The 13,942-nt window shown below is 37.2% G+C and overlaps 1 long non-coding RNA gene across 1 annotated transcript in view; it reads left to right on the top strand.

Moving 5' to 3' along the window:
* The window catches only part of LOC116664255, a 575,010-nt gene that overhangs the window by 111,807 nt on the left and 449,261 nt on the right, over positions 1–13,942 (top strand). The window lies entirely within an intron of this gene.

Below are 13,942 nucleotides of genomic sequence, written 5' to 3'. Positions count from 1 at the left end.
CACCAACACTGGTTTGATTCCTACTTTTGACTCTTTGCTGTTGTTATAGGTGAAACATACTACTGCATTTTTGTAAGTAGCTTTTCTTTTATTCCTAGTTATGTTACCCCAAAAGGGGAAGGGTAAAGACTCCAGTTCTTGTCATATTCGAAAGATGAGATTTTGGATAGGAGATGGTACATTGTGTAGCAAAAGATTTTAAAGAATTTGTTAGCAAAAGGAAAATACACCTCCAAGAACAGGAGGCAGGCTGATCCAAAGGTGGAAAAATCAGCAGTCTTTGCCCCTTTTCTTATAGCTGCTCGTAGAGGTGGTCTTTTGATTGATTGATGGCTCTTGCTCCTGGAATACTTAGTCATGTTTGTCCCCTTTGTGCATGTCCTTACCCATGATGCACACAGAGAAACCTATGGGAGGGGGCGCAAACTGCAATGCCAATTACATTATAATGAGTACTGGGTCAAGTTAAGTCGGGTCCTTCTCTCTACTGTGCAGCCATGCTGTTCGATTTCAACCGGCTCCTTTACTGGCCCTCATTTAGAGTGGAACGCCTTATCCTGAGCACAGGTGTTTTCCGGGATTGCTACCTTCCTTTTCCTCTCCCCTTGCCTGGTGCTCATTTCTATCTAACTGCCTAATAGTTAGACTGAAGTTTTTCAAATGTTTTTTGGCAATCTTCATTTTTCTTTAAACTACCCACCCCACTATTTCCACCACTGATTGATGTCTGTGCAGCAGGTGGGAAGAGAGCGATGAGCCTGGGGGTCTGAGGCTTGGAGATGCCAGTTATTTGCTTTCTTCTTGAGCAGTGGCGGGACCCTTGGACTGTAGCTCTTCAGTGACAGACCCCTGTGACTGGAAGACCAAGCCTATTTCCATCAGAGCTTTTATTGTAGTAGCTGGGGCTTTTATTGTCGTAACTGATGCCTTTTCACACAGCGCTGGAGGCTGTCAGGCTACAGAGGGAGCTACTCAATTTTGTATTCATTAAATGTACCTCCTAACAATTGAAATAATTCAGACCCTTACATCCTTTTTTTGAGATGCACATTTCAAGCAGCAAACCCAACAGTGGCATTTATTGCATCATCTGGAAGCAAAACATTCTCCTAAAAGCAAACATGGTACACTTGAAAAGTAAAATTTTGCCAAAAGATGATTTAAAGCACCACTCCAAAATAATTTGTTTACAATTCTTGAGCCTACCACCATGTCCTCCTGAAGCTAATCATCTGGGGCACATTACAGAATTTGTTGCCGGAGAAATCGGTCCTTTGAAGGGTATTTTCTAGTCTTGTCCCTTGTGCTTGCAGTATCTGAAGAAAATCTGAAGCACACCCTTCTAAATGTCAAAACCCTTAATCTCAGCCAGTGCTCTTTTCACTCTCAGTTTCAGCTCTTCTCCTTGGGGTAGCACAGAGGGCAAGGCTTTCATCTGTCTCTAGACTGGCTGCTCTGACTGCAAAGTAAGAACTTTCCAAGATGCCAGAACTTGTGGTCTGCGTCATGCTGTGTAACTTTCCTTAAACAAGCCTGATAACCTGATCTGCATCTTTTTCAACTGATCCATAGGTCTCACTTGGTTACCTGTTGGAATCTATTTTTAAGTGACGTAAATGACTATTTTTCAAAACTGAACACATTCTTTTGAATATAGAGTGTTTTAGAAAACATTGGTTGTGTCATACATTCATAATAGTGCTATGTTCTTCCTTTTTCCTATTCATCTGTATTACTTTTCCTTTCCCATTCCCCGCAGAAGCTGCTCTAAACCTTTATCACTTTTGAAATATCCTAATTCCATGCTGGGTTCCTCATTTACAGCACTAGCCACCTTTCTCAACTGAGCAAATATCAATTATAAGCCCTCCGTGTTGCCTACTTTCCATTTCTGACTGCACTTACGGATTCAGACATCCCTCCTCCTCTCCTGGAGGGAAGTTCTCTCTCTTTTCCAAGCTTTATTCTAGTAAATATTTCCTCTTTCATATAGATTTAGTATTTTCTTTTTTATTAGGTTATTTTTAATTCATTTAAAAAATAAGGCTCAAGTTTCTCCCTCCTAAAACGTTAATTTCATTTCCCCCCAAAATACTTTTATTCAACTTGAAGCTCATCTCTGTTGACCTGTATCATTAAATTTATCGACAGGCTAGCCAACATTTTCATTTCTATTTCCTCACCATTAATTTAACTTTGACCCACTGTAATTTGAGGTTTGATACTGCTTTATTCCTGGGACAGTTCTTCTCAGGGGCACTGATGACTTTTTAATCACATAGTCCATTTTAAGTATTTTTATTCCTTCCCTCTCTATAACAATAGCAAGCCACCATTATGAAACTTTTTCCCTCCCATGGCCTCCACGCTACCAATCTCTCTTGTTTGTCTTTCTTCCTCTATGAATATTCCTTCTCAAGCATCTTCACAGGCTCCCCTCACAGAGGTTACTTCCTGAATCTCAGGATTCCAGAGTGGCTTCTCTTGTCTCTTGTCTCAGGAAAACCTCTGTCTTCTTTACATATACACATTCAACTCTTCCCATGGCTTCAAATTCCATCTGTTTGCTATATGTAGAACACATTCTACTGAGGGAGAAATGCAACGCAAAATACACAAATCAGACAGTTACAATACCAGGTGGTAGTTACATGCATGTGTATGTTATTCTCAAGATATTACTGACCTCAGTCATTTCAATCTTCTTAACAATTCACATGGATTATGATTTAGCTAATTTTAATGTGCAAATTAGAATCAAAAGGCACAGTAAAAGAGACCACATGTTTTATGACAGCAGAAATTGTTGTACTCCTGTGATTCTGTGAAAGACCCAGGATTAGGGCTTTATACATCCTAGGCACTCAGCAACTTTATGATACTTATAAATAGTCACCGTGACAGTGTGTGGCTGTGCTTGCCTGAGAACATTTCTCATAAAATAAAATACGAAGGATAAAAATAGATGCCACTCTTACCAACTGCGATTTTCCAAAGATTATTTTTTTGAGAACCACAGCTAAAGAAATAGCTTTAAATTACACACAATAGATTTATATTCAAATGTGACCTGTTCCTGGAAAGTTGAAGAGAAAAATAAGATTCTGTACGCTCCGAGGCCCCAGGACCACTATAGATCCTGTTCCTTGCTGGTGATTCTCATTAAGGAGCAGGGAAAAGTGATTTCACATAATCATGTTAATCAAAAGATGAAGATGTAAAAATGTATGAGGTCTTTCAGCACTGCAAATAATTTTAGAAATAATCTGTTCTTACCTCTTCATTTTGTGTGAAAGAAAATTGAAGCCAGAGGGGTTAAATGAGTTCTTCAATTTCACTTAGCTAATTATTAGTGACAAAGCAGGGAGAATTTGAGTTTCAGGGCTCAGTGTTGAATGTGCTTTACATTATAAAATGGTGCTCATAAACAGCCAAAGTTGTTGTCAATTCTCGCAGAAAAATTAGATCCGTTTTTAACATCATTCTTTTAATTAAATAAATAGCTCTTACTCCTTACATCTGAATCTATTTATTTCTTACCTTTTAGACACAGGAGATGCTATGCAGGTGAAGAAAGTGGGTCATGTCATGGGATAAGGCAGGCTGATACCACCGGTGGTAAAAGAATTTACCGGAAACAAAGAAAAGTGAAAGAAACGTTTATTAGATACACTGCTACAGGCAACAGCAGGCAGATGAGAGGTGTCTGTTTGCAACGGGGGGTAGATTCTTAGAGTCTTTTGTAAAGAAGTCCCATCTACCTGCTTTAAGAAAGGGGGTCATGTTGAAGATTTCCAGACATTAGTTGATCATTAGTTAAGGGCTTGTTTGTTGTCTTCAGGAGTATGTAGGTGGTTTGGTATGCTTGAGGAATTTTGAGGAGGGGATTTGTTTGGTCATAACTCAGGGTTTTTAGGTGGGCTAAAGCAATTACATGTTGGGAGAGGAATGTACTTTATGTCTTCTGGTTTATGTCTTCACAACTTAAGTGATTAGGGCGCAGGCAGACATCTCGTGACTGGAGCCCCTTTGGCTCTCTATGGGGCCTCTTACTGGTCCTTAAAACCCACAGGGCAATTGCTTTACCTGGAATCAAGTTTCCAGTTATTGATATTGGTGATTATGTTGCTTTTTTTACATGACATGATTTTTTGTTCTCCAAATGCACCAGGTTTTTCTATTTTTCTATTTTATAACTATATGGTTTTATCCCTTATTTAGCCAATAAATATTCTTTAAAAATGTACTTTATTCCAGTCATAATACTGGGAACTGAAAATGGATGAATTACAATCCAGTCTTTGCTTATAAAGGTGCTGTTAGCATCCACTGAAGGTTAATTGTAATATCTTATGAAAGTGCTCTGTTAATTGTAAATTATAGTAAATATATAGTCAAAATCATCAATTAAATGCAATTTAAACATTATAGGTGCTGTAAATATGTATATAAATATATATAAATATATAATACTGTATGGATCCAAAGGGAGTGGAAGTGGGAAAGAGGAAGACGGAAGGTACTCATGGTGACAGTAACCTCTCCTTTGAGTCCTGAACAATGAGTAGATGCTCTTGGAAGGATGATGAAGGTGGGAGGATAGAAGTAGGAAGCAAGGGGTAAGGGACTAGAGGTAGAGATGGCAGAGGAAGCAAAGGCATGGAAGTGTGAGTTAAAAGCAGTTCTGTGAGGTTAGAATTTAAGAGGATGTAGCAGGAGGAAAGAATGGCAAGAGGTTGGAGAGATAGAAAGGAGCCAGATTTTGGAGGGGCTTAATATGTCCATGGTAAGGAATTCGCTCTTTGTCCTTGATGTAGGGGCCCATAATTGTCATCATTTGAAAACATTATTGAACATACCTTACGTGTATGCCTTTATGGTATTTGCTATGATATGGGAGAAAGAACCCTAAATTTAATGTGAGCAGACCTGAGTTCAAGTTCTTGTCCTTTTAGTTATTACTGATGAAATTTTGGTCATTCATGTAATCTCCTGGGACCTCGATTCTTCCATTTGTAAAACAGAAATAATAATTCACAGGGGATCAAATAAGATAGACATTTGAAATTCAAAAATATGTATAGTGTTAGAGTATTGTTACTCTGATTTTTTCAGAGGCAGAAAACTTCTGGTGCAAAGAAAAGAGGAAATATGTGGACAAGGGTGTTGTGCTGCAAGATTGCTTCCAGTCAGTCCTCTGGGAGGGCAGAGAGAAGTATAGCACATGTTGCTTCATTGAGAGTTCAGTTAAGAAAATGGAAACCACTCTATATATTCTGATTTGGGTTTATGGATTACAGGACTTTTGGAAGTTATTGAGGAGTGGATATTAGGAAAGCTGTGGCTGAAAGATAGAGGAGTTGCCTTTGAAGGTCATGGAAGAGAACTGTTAAAATTCAGCCTGAAGCACCAAGTTGATGATTTTCAAATGCTTGCCTGGAAGCCATTCCGAAACTGACATAGCCTACATTCTTTAATATGCATTTAGGAAAGCGTCACTATATGTAGAAAGTTTCTGCAAATAGTGAATCATTAAGTTCTATGATCACAGGATGAAAGAAAGCAAGAAACACTCACAGAAATAGTATAAGAAAATGTCCAAATATTTTATAATTTGGGGGAGTATAAAATACAAATAACCTAAATATGTTAAATACAATGAAGACTACATGCGATACATTGCAAAATTGAAAGTTAAGTATGACATGAATATTTTAATGATTCCCATTGAACAGAATATTTTGCAGCTGGGATTGCTCATTGCATTAATGGTTGGAGATGGACAATTGTAGTTATGATTTTTTAAATCGAGAAGAATATCGAGTTTACAAGTGAGTTTTTTGAAGAGATTATTAAAAGGATTTTAAATACTAATAAACAGATACCAATTTGGGATTCATCGTATAAAGTCTCCAAGATGGCTCTCAATGATACCTACTCTTTGAGATGCAGGCCCTTATGAAATATTCTCTCCTTGAATATTCTGAACTTAGTGACTTACTTCTAACCAATAGAATCCATAAAAAATGATGGGACGCCATTTCTGAAATTAGATAACAAAAGACTGGGACTTGGGTTTTGCAAAGACTCTGTCTGCTCATTCTTCTTGTTCGCTGACTCTGGTAAAGCCACATGCATGCCATGTTAAAGGAAACTGAGAGAGGTCTATGGCTAACAGCCAGTGAGGAATTGCATTTCATATGAATTAATCCCATTAACTCATTCATTCATATAATTAACTCCATTTCATATTTAGAAAGTCATCACTCACCTTGAGATAAGTTAAATGTTCACTCACACTTTCTTTAGTTTTTGTTTTTATTTTTATATTGGATCCCTTTAGAATTTATTTTAGAATTCTCCCTTTCAAAGTTAAAAACATTTGCCGTATATTTCTTACATTCAGAGACTGCAATAATCCACCACTGAGAAAATCTTCTAAAAGTTACTCAGAGATTCCTGAAGTCAAAGGCATTTTCTAAGTGGTTTCACAACAGTGACCCGTTTACTCAACTAGTGATTTCCTGAGTTGATCCAAATTCTAACCCTGAAAGTACTCTTAGTCCAAATGCTGAGCACAGATGTGCAGGAAAGAAAATACACAGCTCTTAAAATAAATGTTAGCAATCATTCCACTTAGGAGATGTGTGATTATTTTCTCTCCACTTCTTTTTTTTAATTCAATCAAATCCTTCTGTAAAAAGTGTTATTTCCTCCATCTCTATGTGGGGAGCTATAAATGAATATTCTTTACAAATAATACTAAAGACCACATATAGAATCAAGGATAATGAAGAAATAACAATTGGCTATCAATTATCACTGCATAATGCATAGCAAAAATCTGACTTTACTGAAAATCTGAGGTGTTAGTTTGTTAAAATACGAATCTGGGGCCAGAATAGTTCCATGAATCATTCCTTGCATAACTTTCAGGCAAACTGAGATTGTCATTCTACAGGGCAATCTGGTGACAACAACGAACACTTTAGTAAAGGCATTTCTTCAAAATCATGCTGATTGGTACAAGCCACATTTTGAATTTGGTGCCTCAACTATTAAAAATAAAGTTTTGTGTTTGAAGATAAATGTACTACTGAGTGACCAAAAGTCAGTGTGTGCTTTGTCTTCTAAATAACTGCAATACAGTTTGCATTGATTCATCACCTTTTCTAGCCTAGTTCCCCAAAAGGATACAATGTGCAGCACTGTACATTGTGATTCCTGTTGCCCAAGGAGTTCTAATCATACACTTCAACGTTTTGTTTACTGTTTAGGATTCATTTTCTCTCCTTTGACCAAACAATTTAAAAATGTCTTTGTTTTTTGTAGTGTATAAATGCACTAATAACTAAATATATGTCTCCAAGGTTAAATGTTTATATTTAGTAGAACCTTGTAAAAATTGTCATTTTGGTAAATTGAAAAATTAAAACATCAGCAATTTCATTGAATTTAACCTAACTAATGAGGTTAACGACTCAGCAGTGATTAAAGTTCTCCTAAGGAAAGCAAAAATTGGGAGCACATTCTTAAATGAGCTATCTCTTTGTCTTCTTGTTGTCATAGCATAGAAAAAATTTATTCCAGATTAAGGAAAACACGGTAGTTGCCTACTCAAACTTTCTTACTGTCAGGACCCTGTGTTTGCCAAAGTTGATAAAGTATCCAGCTTTGGGAAAACGTGGTTTCTCAAGTCTTTGTAGTGGTTATAGCTATAATGTGGCACAGTTTTGTGATGTAAGTGGAACCTAATAAGAGGGCATTTGGAAAAATTTAGAGTTTCGCTGATAAAAGGGAAAGACTCACCTGACAAACAGTCATTCTGTAAACCTGAAAATGAACAGTACATGTTAATAATTGTAGATCTGGAAGCTCCATAGAACTTAGGTCCTTAACAACTTCTCTGAGCTACCTTTGGCTGCCTGCCTCCATACTGTGTCTTATGTGACAAAAATAAACCCCCAATGGGTTAAGCCACCATTTGAGCTTCTGTTATGTGTATCTGAACTTCTGTTCCTGATGTATTGGCCTAGGGCAGTGGTTCTCCAACTTGAATGACTACCCGGAGGTCTTGTTGAAACACAGATTATTGGCCCACTCCCAGAGTTTCTGATTCACTCCATCTAGAGGGGGATACTGAAAATGTGCATTTCTAACATTTCTAGATGATGCTGATGTTGCTGGTCTGACAACCACACTAGAAAAAGATTTAGCAGGTGAACAGATATGACATCAATGATATTATGAAAGCTGCTTTCATTGATTTGGTATCAAGTTAAGGGATAAATAAGAAATACTGCACCCAAGTCTTCCTGAAGTCAGAGGAATGCAGAGAGAACTGGAGTTTAAGAATGAATATGAGTGTGCTAGGCAAGTAAATGAGAAGGGATAGAGAGGAAACTGTTGGCAATGACGTGGAAACAGGGAAAAGCACTGTGGTTCTACGAACTATGAAGATACTGGTCTATAGGCTAGAGGGGTGTGTGCATGTATGTGTGCATGTGTGTGTGTGGTATTAGGGTGATTATGAGGCTTCTGTGTGTGTATAACAGGGGCGATATTGTGAAAAATTGTATATGCCATGTCAAAGAATTTAGATTGCATTCCATAGTCAGTGGGAAAGTCATTCAAAATTCTAAGGGTAGAGACGTGTTTCATGTGTGTAATAAAAAAGATGTTATTGGCAATATGAAGGATAGACTGGAGGGACAGAAGCAGAGAAGGGCAAGACCAGTAAAGGGCCATTGCAGTTGTTCACACTATGTCGATTTCAGTTGAATGGTTTGATGTTAGTGGATGCTGAGTAACAACAGCATCTGTTCAAGATGGAATTTGCAAAACCTCTCTTGTAGCTACATATCAGCACTTGGTAAAGTACAACATCCCTCTGTCCAGCTACTGTCCATCAGAGCAAGGCTAACTTCTTCATGGTTTTCTTTCTCCTACTTTGGAAGTAGGGGTGGTAAGTGAGTTTCCTTAATTATCAAGAGAAGTTGTGGCAGTCTAAAACTCAAAACAGTTCGCTAAGATCAATGTAATATATTATGAATTTAAGCCAAAAAATATATACTGTCTCAACTTGAGCATTGTTACAGCTTTCATTGTCTCCCCAACAGGGATAAAGAAGTTCGTAAGCACATGTCACAGGAAAGACCTCTATCACAGATTCATACATGCTCTCCCACACAGCATCACACATAAGAGACACATAAGAAGCCTCAAGAAATACTTCTATTTTTTTATCTAACCACATATTTATAAAAATAAATTATTCTAGCTGGATCTGTATAATATTTACATTTACAATTCTTGTCATTAGTCAAACCAAGAGGCAAGCAGGACAACTTAGGCTTTGGAAAAAATGCTAAGACATCGGGGATTTGTAAAATGAGCTGCTGCCTTTGTTTCAGTTTAAACGTTTAGGGATATTGACAAAGAGAGGCCAGGAGGCTGACTTTCCAGGTTAAAATTACTGGTGTATGTAAGAGCTTGGTAATGACACCCAGGTGGTTAATTTCTCTGGTTCGGAAACTCATTATTTTTTTTTCCTGTTCACTTAGGGAAATCAGAGTACACAGAATGGTTATATGATACCAAAACCAAAACAAAAGAAAAATCTTTTCAAATTATAAGCAAATGATTTATAAATGCATGCCAGTTTTTAATTTATAACTGCGGTATGTAGGGTTGCTAGGGGAGGGGAGGGCTCTCCCAGGATCCATCGTCATCCTCTTATCTCTTGGGCCCATGCTTTCTTCCATCAAGATACTGGGGCAATCAAACGATTCATCAGAAGTGTGCTTGGTGAGCAAAGAGATTTGTGTCATGTGGCAGGACGTTTAATGCAGACTGGCTGATGTAGCGGCTGATGACCTTCTTCCTGTGTTGTGCATCCTCCTGTTGTCTGAATCATACAGGCCTCTTAGACTCTGTCTGCCTCTTCTGCAGCCCTGGAGAATCATTCATACAATCGTCATCTCTGGCCCTCTGTTTTTCTCTGGCTTTACATAAACTACCATATTTCTGTCATGAAAACATTTTCTGGAAAAATTGGATATTATTATATCATAGGTTATCTTTTTATTAACATTTTTTATTGATTTATAATCATTTTACAATGTTGTGTCAAATTCCAGTGTTCAGCACAATTTTTCAGTTATTCATGGACATACACACACTCATTGTCACATTTTTTTCTCTGTGAGTTATAACATTTTGTGTATATTTCCCTGTGCTATACAGTGTAATCTATTCTACAATTTTGAAATCCCAGTCTATCCCTTCCCACCCTCCACCCCCCTGGTAACCACAAGTCTGTATTCTCTGTGAGTCTATTTCTGTCCTTTATTTACGCTTTGTTTTTGTTTGTTTGTTTGTTTTTGTTTTTGTTTTTTAGATTCCACATATGAGCGATCTCATATGGTATTTTTCTTTCTCTTTCTGGCTTACTTCACTTAGAATGACATTCTCCAGGAGCATCCATGTTGCTGCAAATGGCATTATGTTGTTGGTTTTTATCGCTGAGTAGTATTCTATTGTATAAATATACCACCTCTTCTTTATCCAGTCACCTGTTGATGGACATTTAGGCTGTTTCCATGTTTTGGCTATTGTAAATAGTGCTGCTATGAACATTGGGGTGCAGGTGTCATCCTGAAGTAGATTTCCTTCTGGATACAAGCCCAGGAGTGGGATTCCTGGGTCATATGGTAAGTCTATTCCTAGTCTTTTGAGGAATCTCCACACTGTTTTCCATAGTGGCTGCACCAAACTGCATTCCCACCAGCAGTGTAGGAGGGTTCCCCTTTCTCCACAGCCTCTCCAGCATTTGTCATTTGTGGATTTTTGAATGACGGCCATTCTGACTGGTGTGAGGTGATACCTCATTGTAGTTTTGATTTGCATTTCTCTGATAATTAGTGATATTGAGCATTTTTTCATGTGCTTTTTGATCATTTGTATGTCTTCCTTGGAGAATTGCTTGTTTAGGCCTTCTGCCCATTTTTGGATTCGGTTGTTTATTTTTTTCTTATTGAGTCGTATGAGCTGCTTATATATTCTGGAGATCAAGCCTTTGTCGGTTTCACTTGCAAAAATTTTCTCCCATTCCGTAGGTTTTCTTCTTGTTTTATTTCTGGTTTCCTTTGCTGTGCAGAAGCTTGTAAGTTTCATTAGGTCCCATTTGTTTATTCTTGCTTTTATTTCTTCTAGGAGAAAATTTTTGAAATGTATGTCAGATAATGTTTTGCCTATGTTTTCCTCTAGGAGGTTTATTGTATCTTGTCTTATGTTTAAGTCTTTAATCCATTTTGAGTTGATTTTTGTATATGGTGTAAGGGAGTGTTCTAGCTTCATTGTTTTACATGCTGCTGTCCAGTTTTCCCAACACCATTTGCTGAAGAGACTGTCTTTATTCCAATGTATATTCTTGCCTCCTTTGTCAAAGATGAGTTGACCAAAAGTTTGTGGGTTCATTTCTGGGCTCTCTATTCTGTTCCATTGGTCTATATGTCTGTTTTGGTACCAATACCATGCTGTCTTGATGACTGTAGCTCTATAGTATTGTCTGAAGTCTGGGAGAGTTATTCCTCCAGCCTCTTTCTTTCTCTTCAGTAATGCTTTGGCAATTCTAGGTCTTTGATGGTTCCATATGAATTTTATTATGATTTGTTCTAGTTCTGTGAAATATGTCCTGGGTAATTGGATAGGGATTGCATTAAATCTGTAGATTGCCTTGGGCAGTGTGACCATTTTAACAACATTGATTCTTCCAATCCAAGAGCATGGAATATCTTTCCATTTTTTAAAGTCTTCTTTAATTTCCTTCATCAATGGTTTATAGTTTTCTGTGTATAATTCTTTCACCTCCTTGGTTAGATTTATTCCCAGATATTTTATTACTTTGGGTGCTATTTTAAAGGGGATTGTTTCTTTACTTTCTTCTTCTGTTGATTTATCGTTAGTGTAAAGAAATGCAACTGATTTTTGAATGTTAATTTTGTAACCTGCTACCTTGCTGAATTCTTCAATCAGCTCTAGTAGCTTTTGTGTGGACCTTTTAGGGTTTTCTATATATAGTAACATGTCATCAGCATATAATGACACTTTTACCTCTTCTTTTCCAATTTGGATCCCTTTTATTTCTTTCTCTTGCCTGACTGCTGTGGCTAGGACTTCCAGGACTATGTTGAATAGGAGTGGTGATAGTGGGCATCCTTGTCTTGTCCCAGATCTTAGTGGGAAGCTTTTGAGTTTTTCACCGTTGAGTACTATGCTGGCTGTAGGTTTGTCATATATGGCTTTTATTATGTTGAGATATGTTCCCTCTATACCCACTTTGGCGAGAGTTTTTATCATAAATGGGTGTTGAATTTTATCAAATGCTTTTTCTGCATCGATTGAGATGATCATGTGGTTTTTGTCCTTTCTCTTGTTGATGTGATGTATTACATTGATTGATTTGCGTATGTTGAACCAGCCTTGTGTCCCTGGGATGAACCCCACTTGGTCATGATGTATAATCTTTTTTATGTGTTGTTGGATTCTATTTGCTAAAATTTTGGTGAGGATTTTGGCATCTATGTTCATCAGTGATATTGGCCTATAATTCTCTTTTTTTGTAGTGTCTTTGCCTGGTTTTGGTATCAGGGTGATGGTGGCTTCATAGAATGAGTTTGGGAGTATTCCCTCCTTTTCAATCATCTGGAATAGTTTGAGAAGGACTGGTATGAGTTCTTCTCTGTATGTTTGGTAGAATTCCCCGGTGAAGCCGTCCGGTCCTGGACTTTTATTTGTAGGGAGGTTTTGAATTGCTATTTCTATTTCCTTTCTAGTGATCGGATTGTTCAAGTGTTCAGATTCTTCTTGATTCAGTTTTGGTGGACAGTATGTTTCCAGAAACTTGTCCATCTCCTCTAGGTTATCCAGTTTGGTTCCATATAGTTTTTCATAATATTCTCGTATGATATTCTGTATTTCTATTTTGTTTGTTGTAATTTCTCCATTTTCCTTTCTTATTTTGCTAATTTGTGCTCTCTCTTTTTTCTTCTTTGTGAGTTTGGCCAGAGGTTTGTCGATTTTATTTACTTTTTCAAAAAACCAGCTTTTGGTTTGGTTGATTTTTTCTATGGTCTTGTTAATCTCTATTGTATTTAATTCCTCTCTGATCTTTATTATTTCCTTCCTTCTGCTGCTTTTTGGGGCTTTTTGTTCTTTTTCTAATTCATTCAGGTGGTGGGTTAAATTGTTTATTTGAGATTGTTCTTCTTTTTTGAGGAAGGCCTGTATCGCTATAAACTTCCCTCTTAGCACTGCCTTTGCTGTGTCCCATAGGTTTTGAGTGGTTGTGCTTTCATTATCATTTGTCTCAAGGTATTTTTTAATTTCAGCTTTGATTTCCTCATTGATCCATTGTTTTTTCAATAACATATTGTTTAATCTCCATGCTTTCCTTTTTTTCTCCTTTGTTTCTCTGTTGTTGATTTCCAGTTTCATGGCATTGTGGTCAGTAAAGATGCTTGAGATAATTTCTATCTTCTTAAAATTGTTGAGGTTTCTTTTGTGCCCAAGTACATGATCGATCCTGGAAAATGTTCCATGTGCAGTTGAAAAGAATGTATATCCTATTTTTGGGGGGTGTAATGCTCTGAAAATATCCACCAAATCTAGTTTTTCTATTGTAGTATTTAATTTCTCTGTTGCCTTGTTTATTTTCTGTCTGGAAGATCTGTCTAGTGATGTTAATGTAGTGTTAAAATCTCCAACTATGATTGTATTCCCATCAATATCCCCCTCTATCTCTGTTAGTAATTCTTGTATGTACTTAGGTGCTCCTATATTGGGTGCATATATATTAACAAGTGTAATATCCTCATCTTGTATCACTCCTTTAATCATTATAAAATGTCCTTCTTTATCTTTCTTTATGGCCTTTGTTTTA

This window comes from Camelus ferus, chromosome 6 (genome assembly GCF_009834535.1).
Source record: "Camelus ferus isolate YT-003-E chromosome 6, BCGSAC_Cfer_1.0, whole genome shotgun sequence".
NCBI classification, from domain to species: Eukaryota; Metazoa; Chordata; class Mammalia; order Artiodactyla; family Camelidae; genus Camelus; species Camelus ferus.
This window is presented reverse-complemented; position numbering and strand designations above follow the sequence as displayed.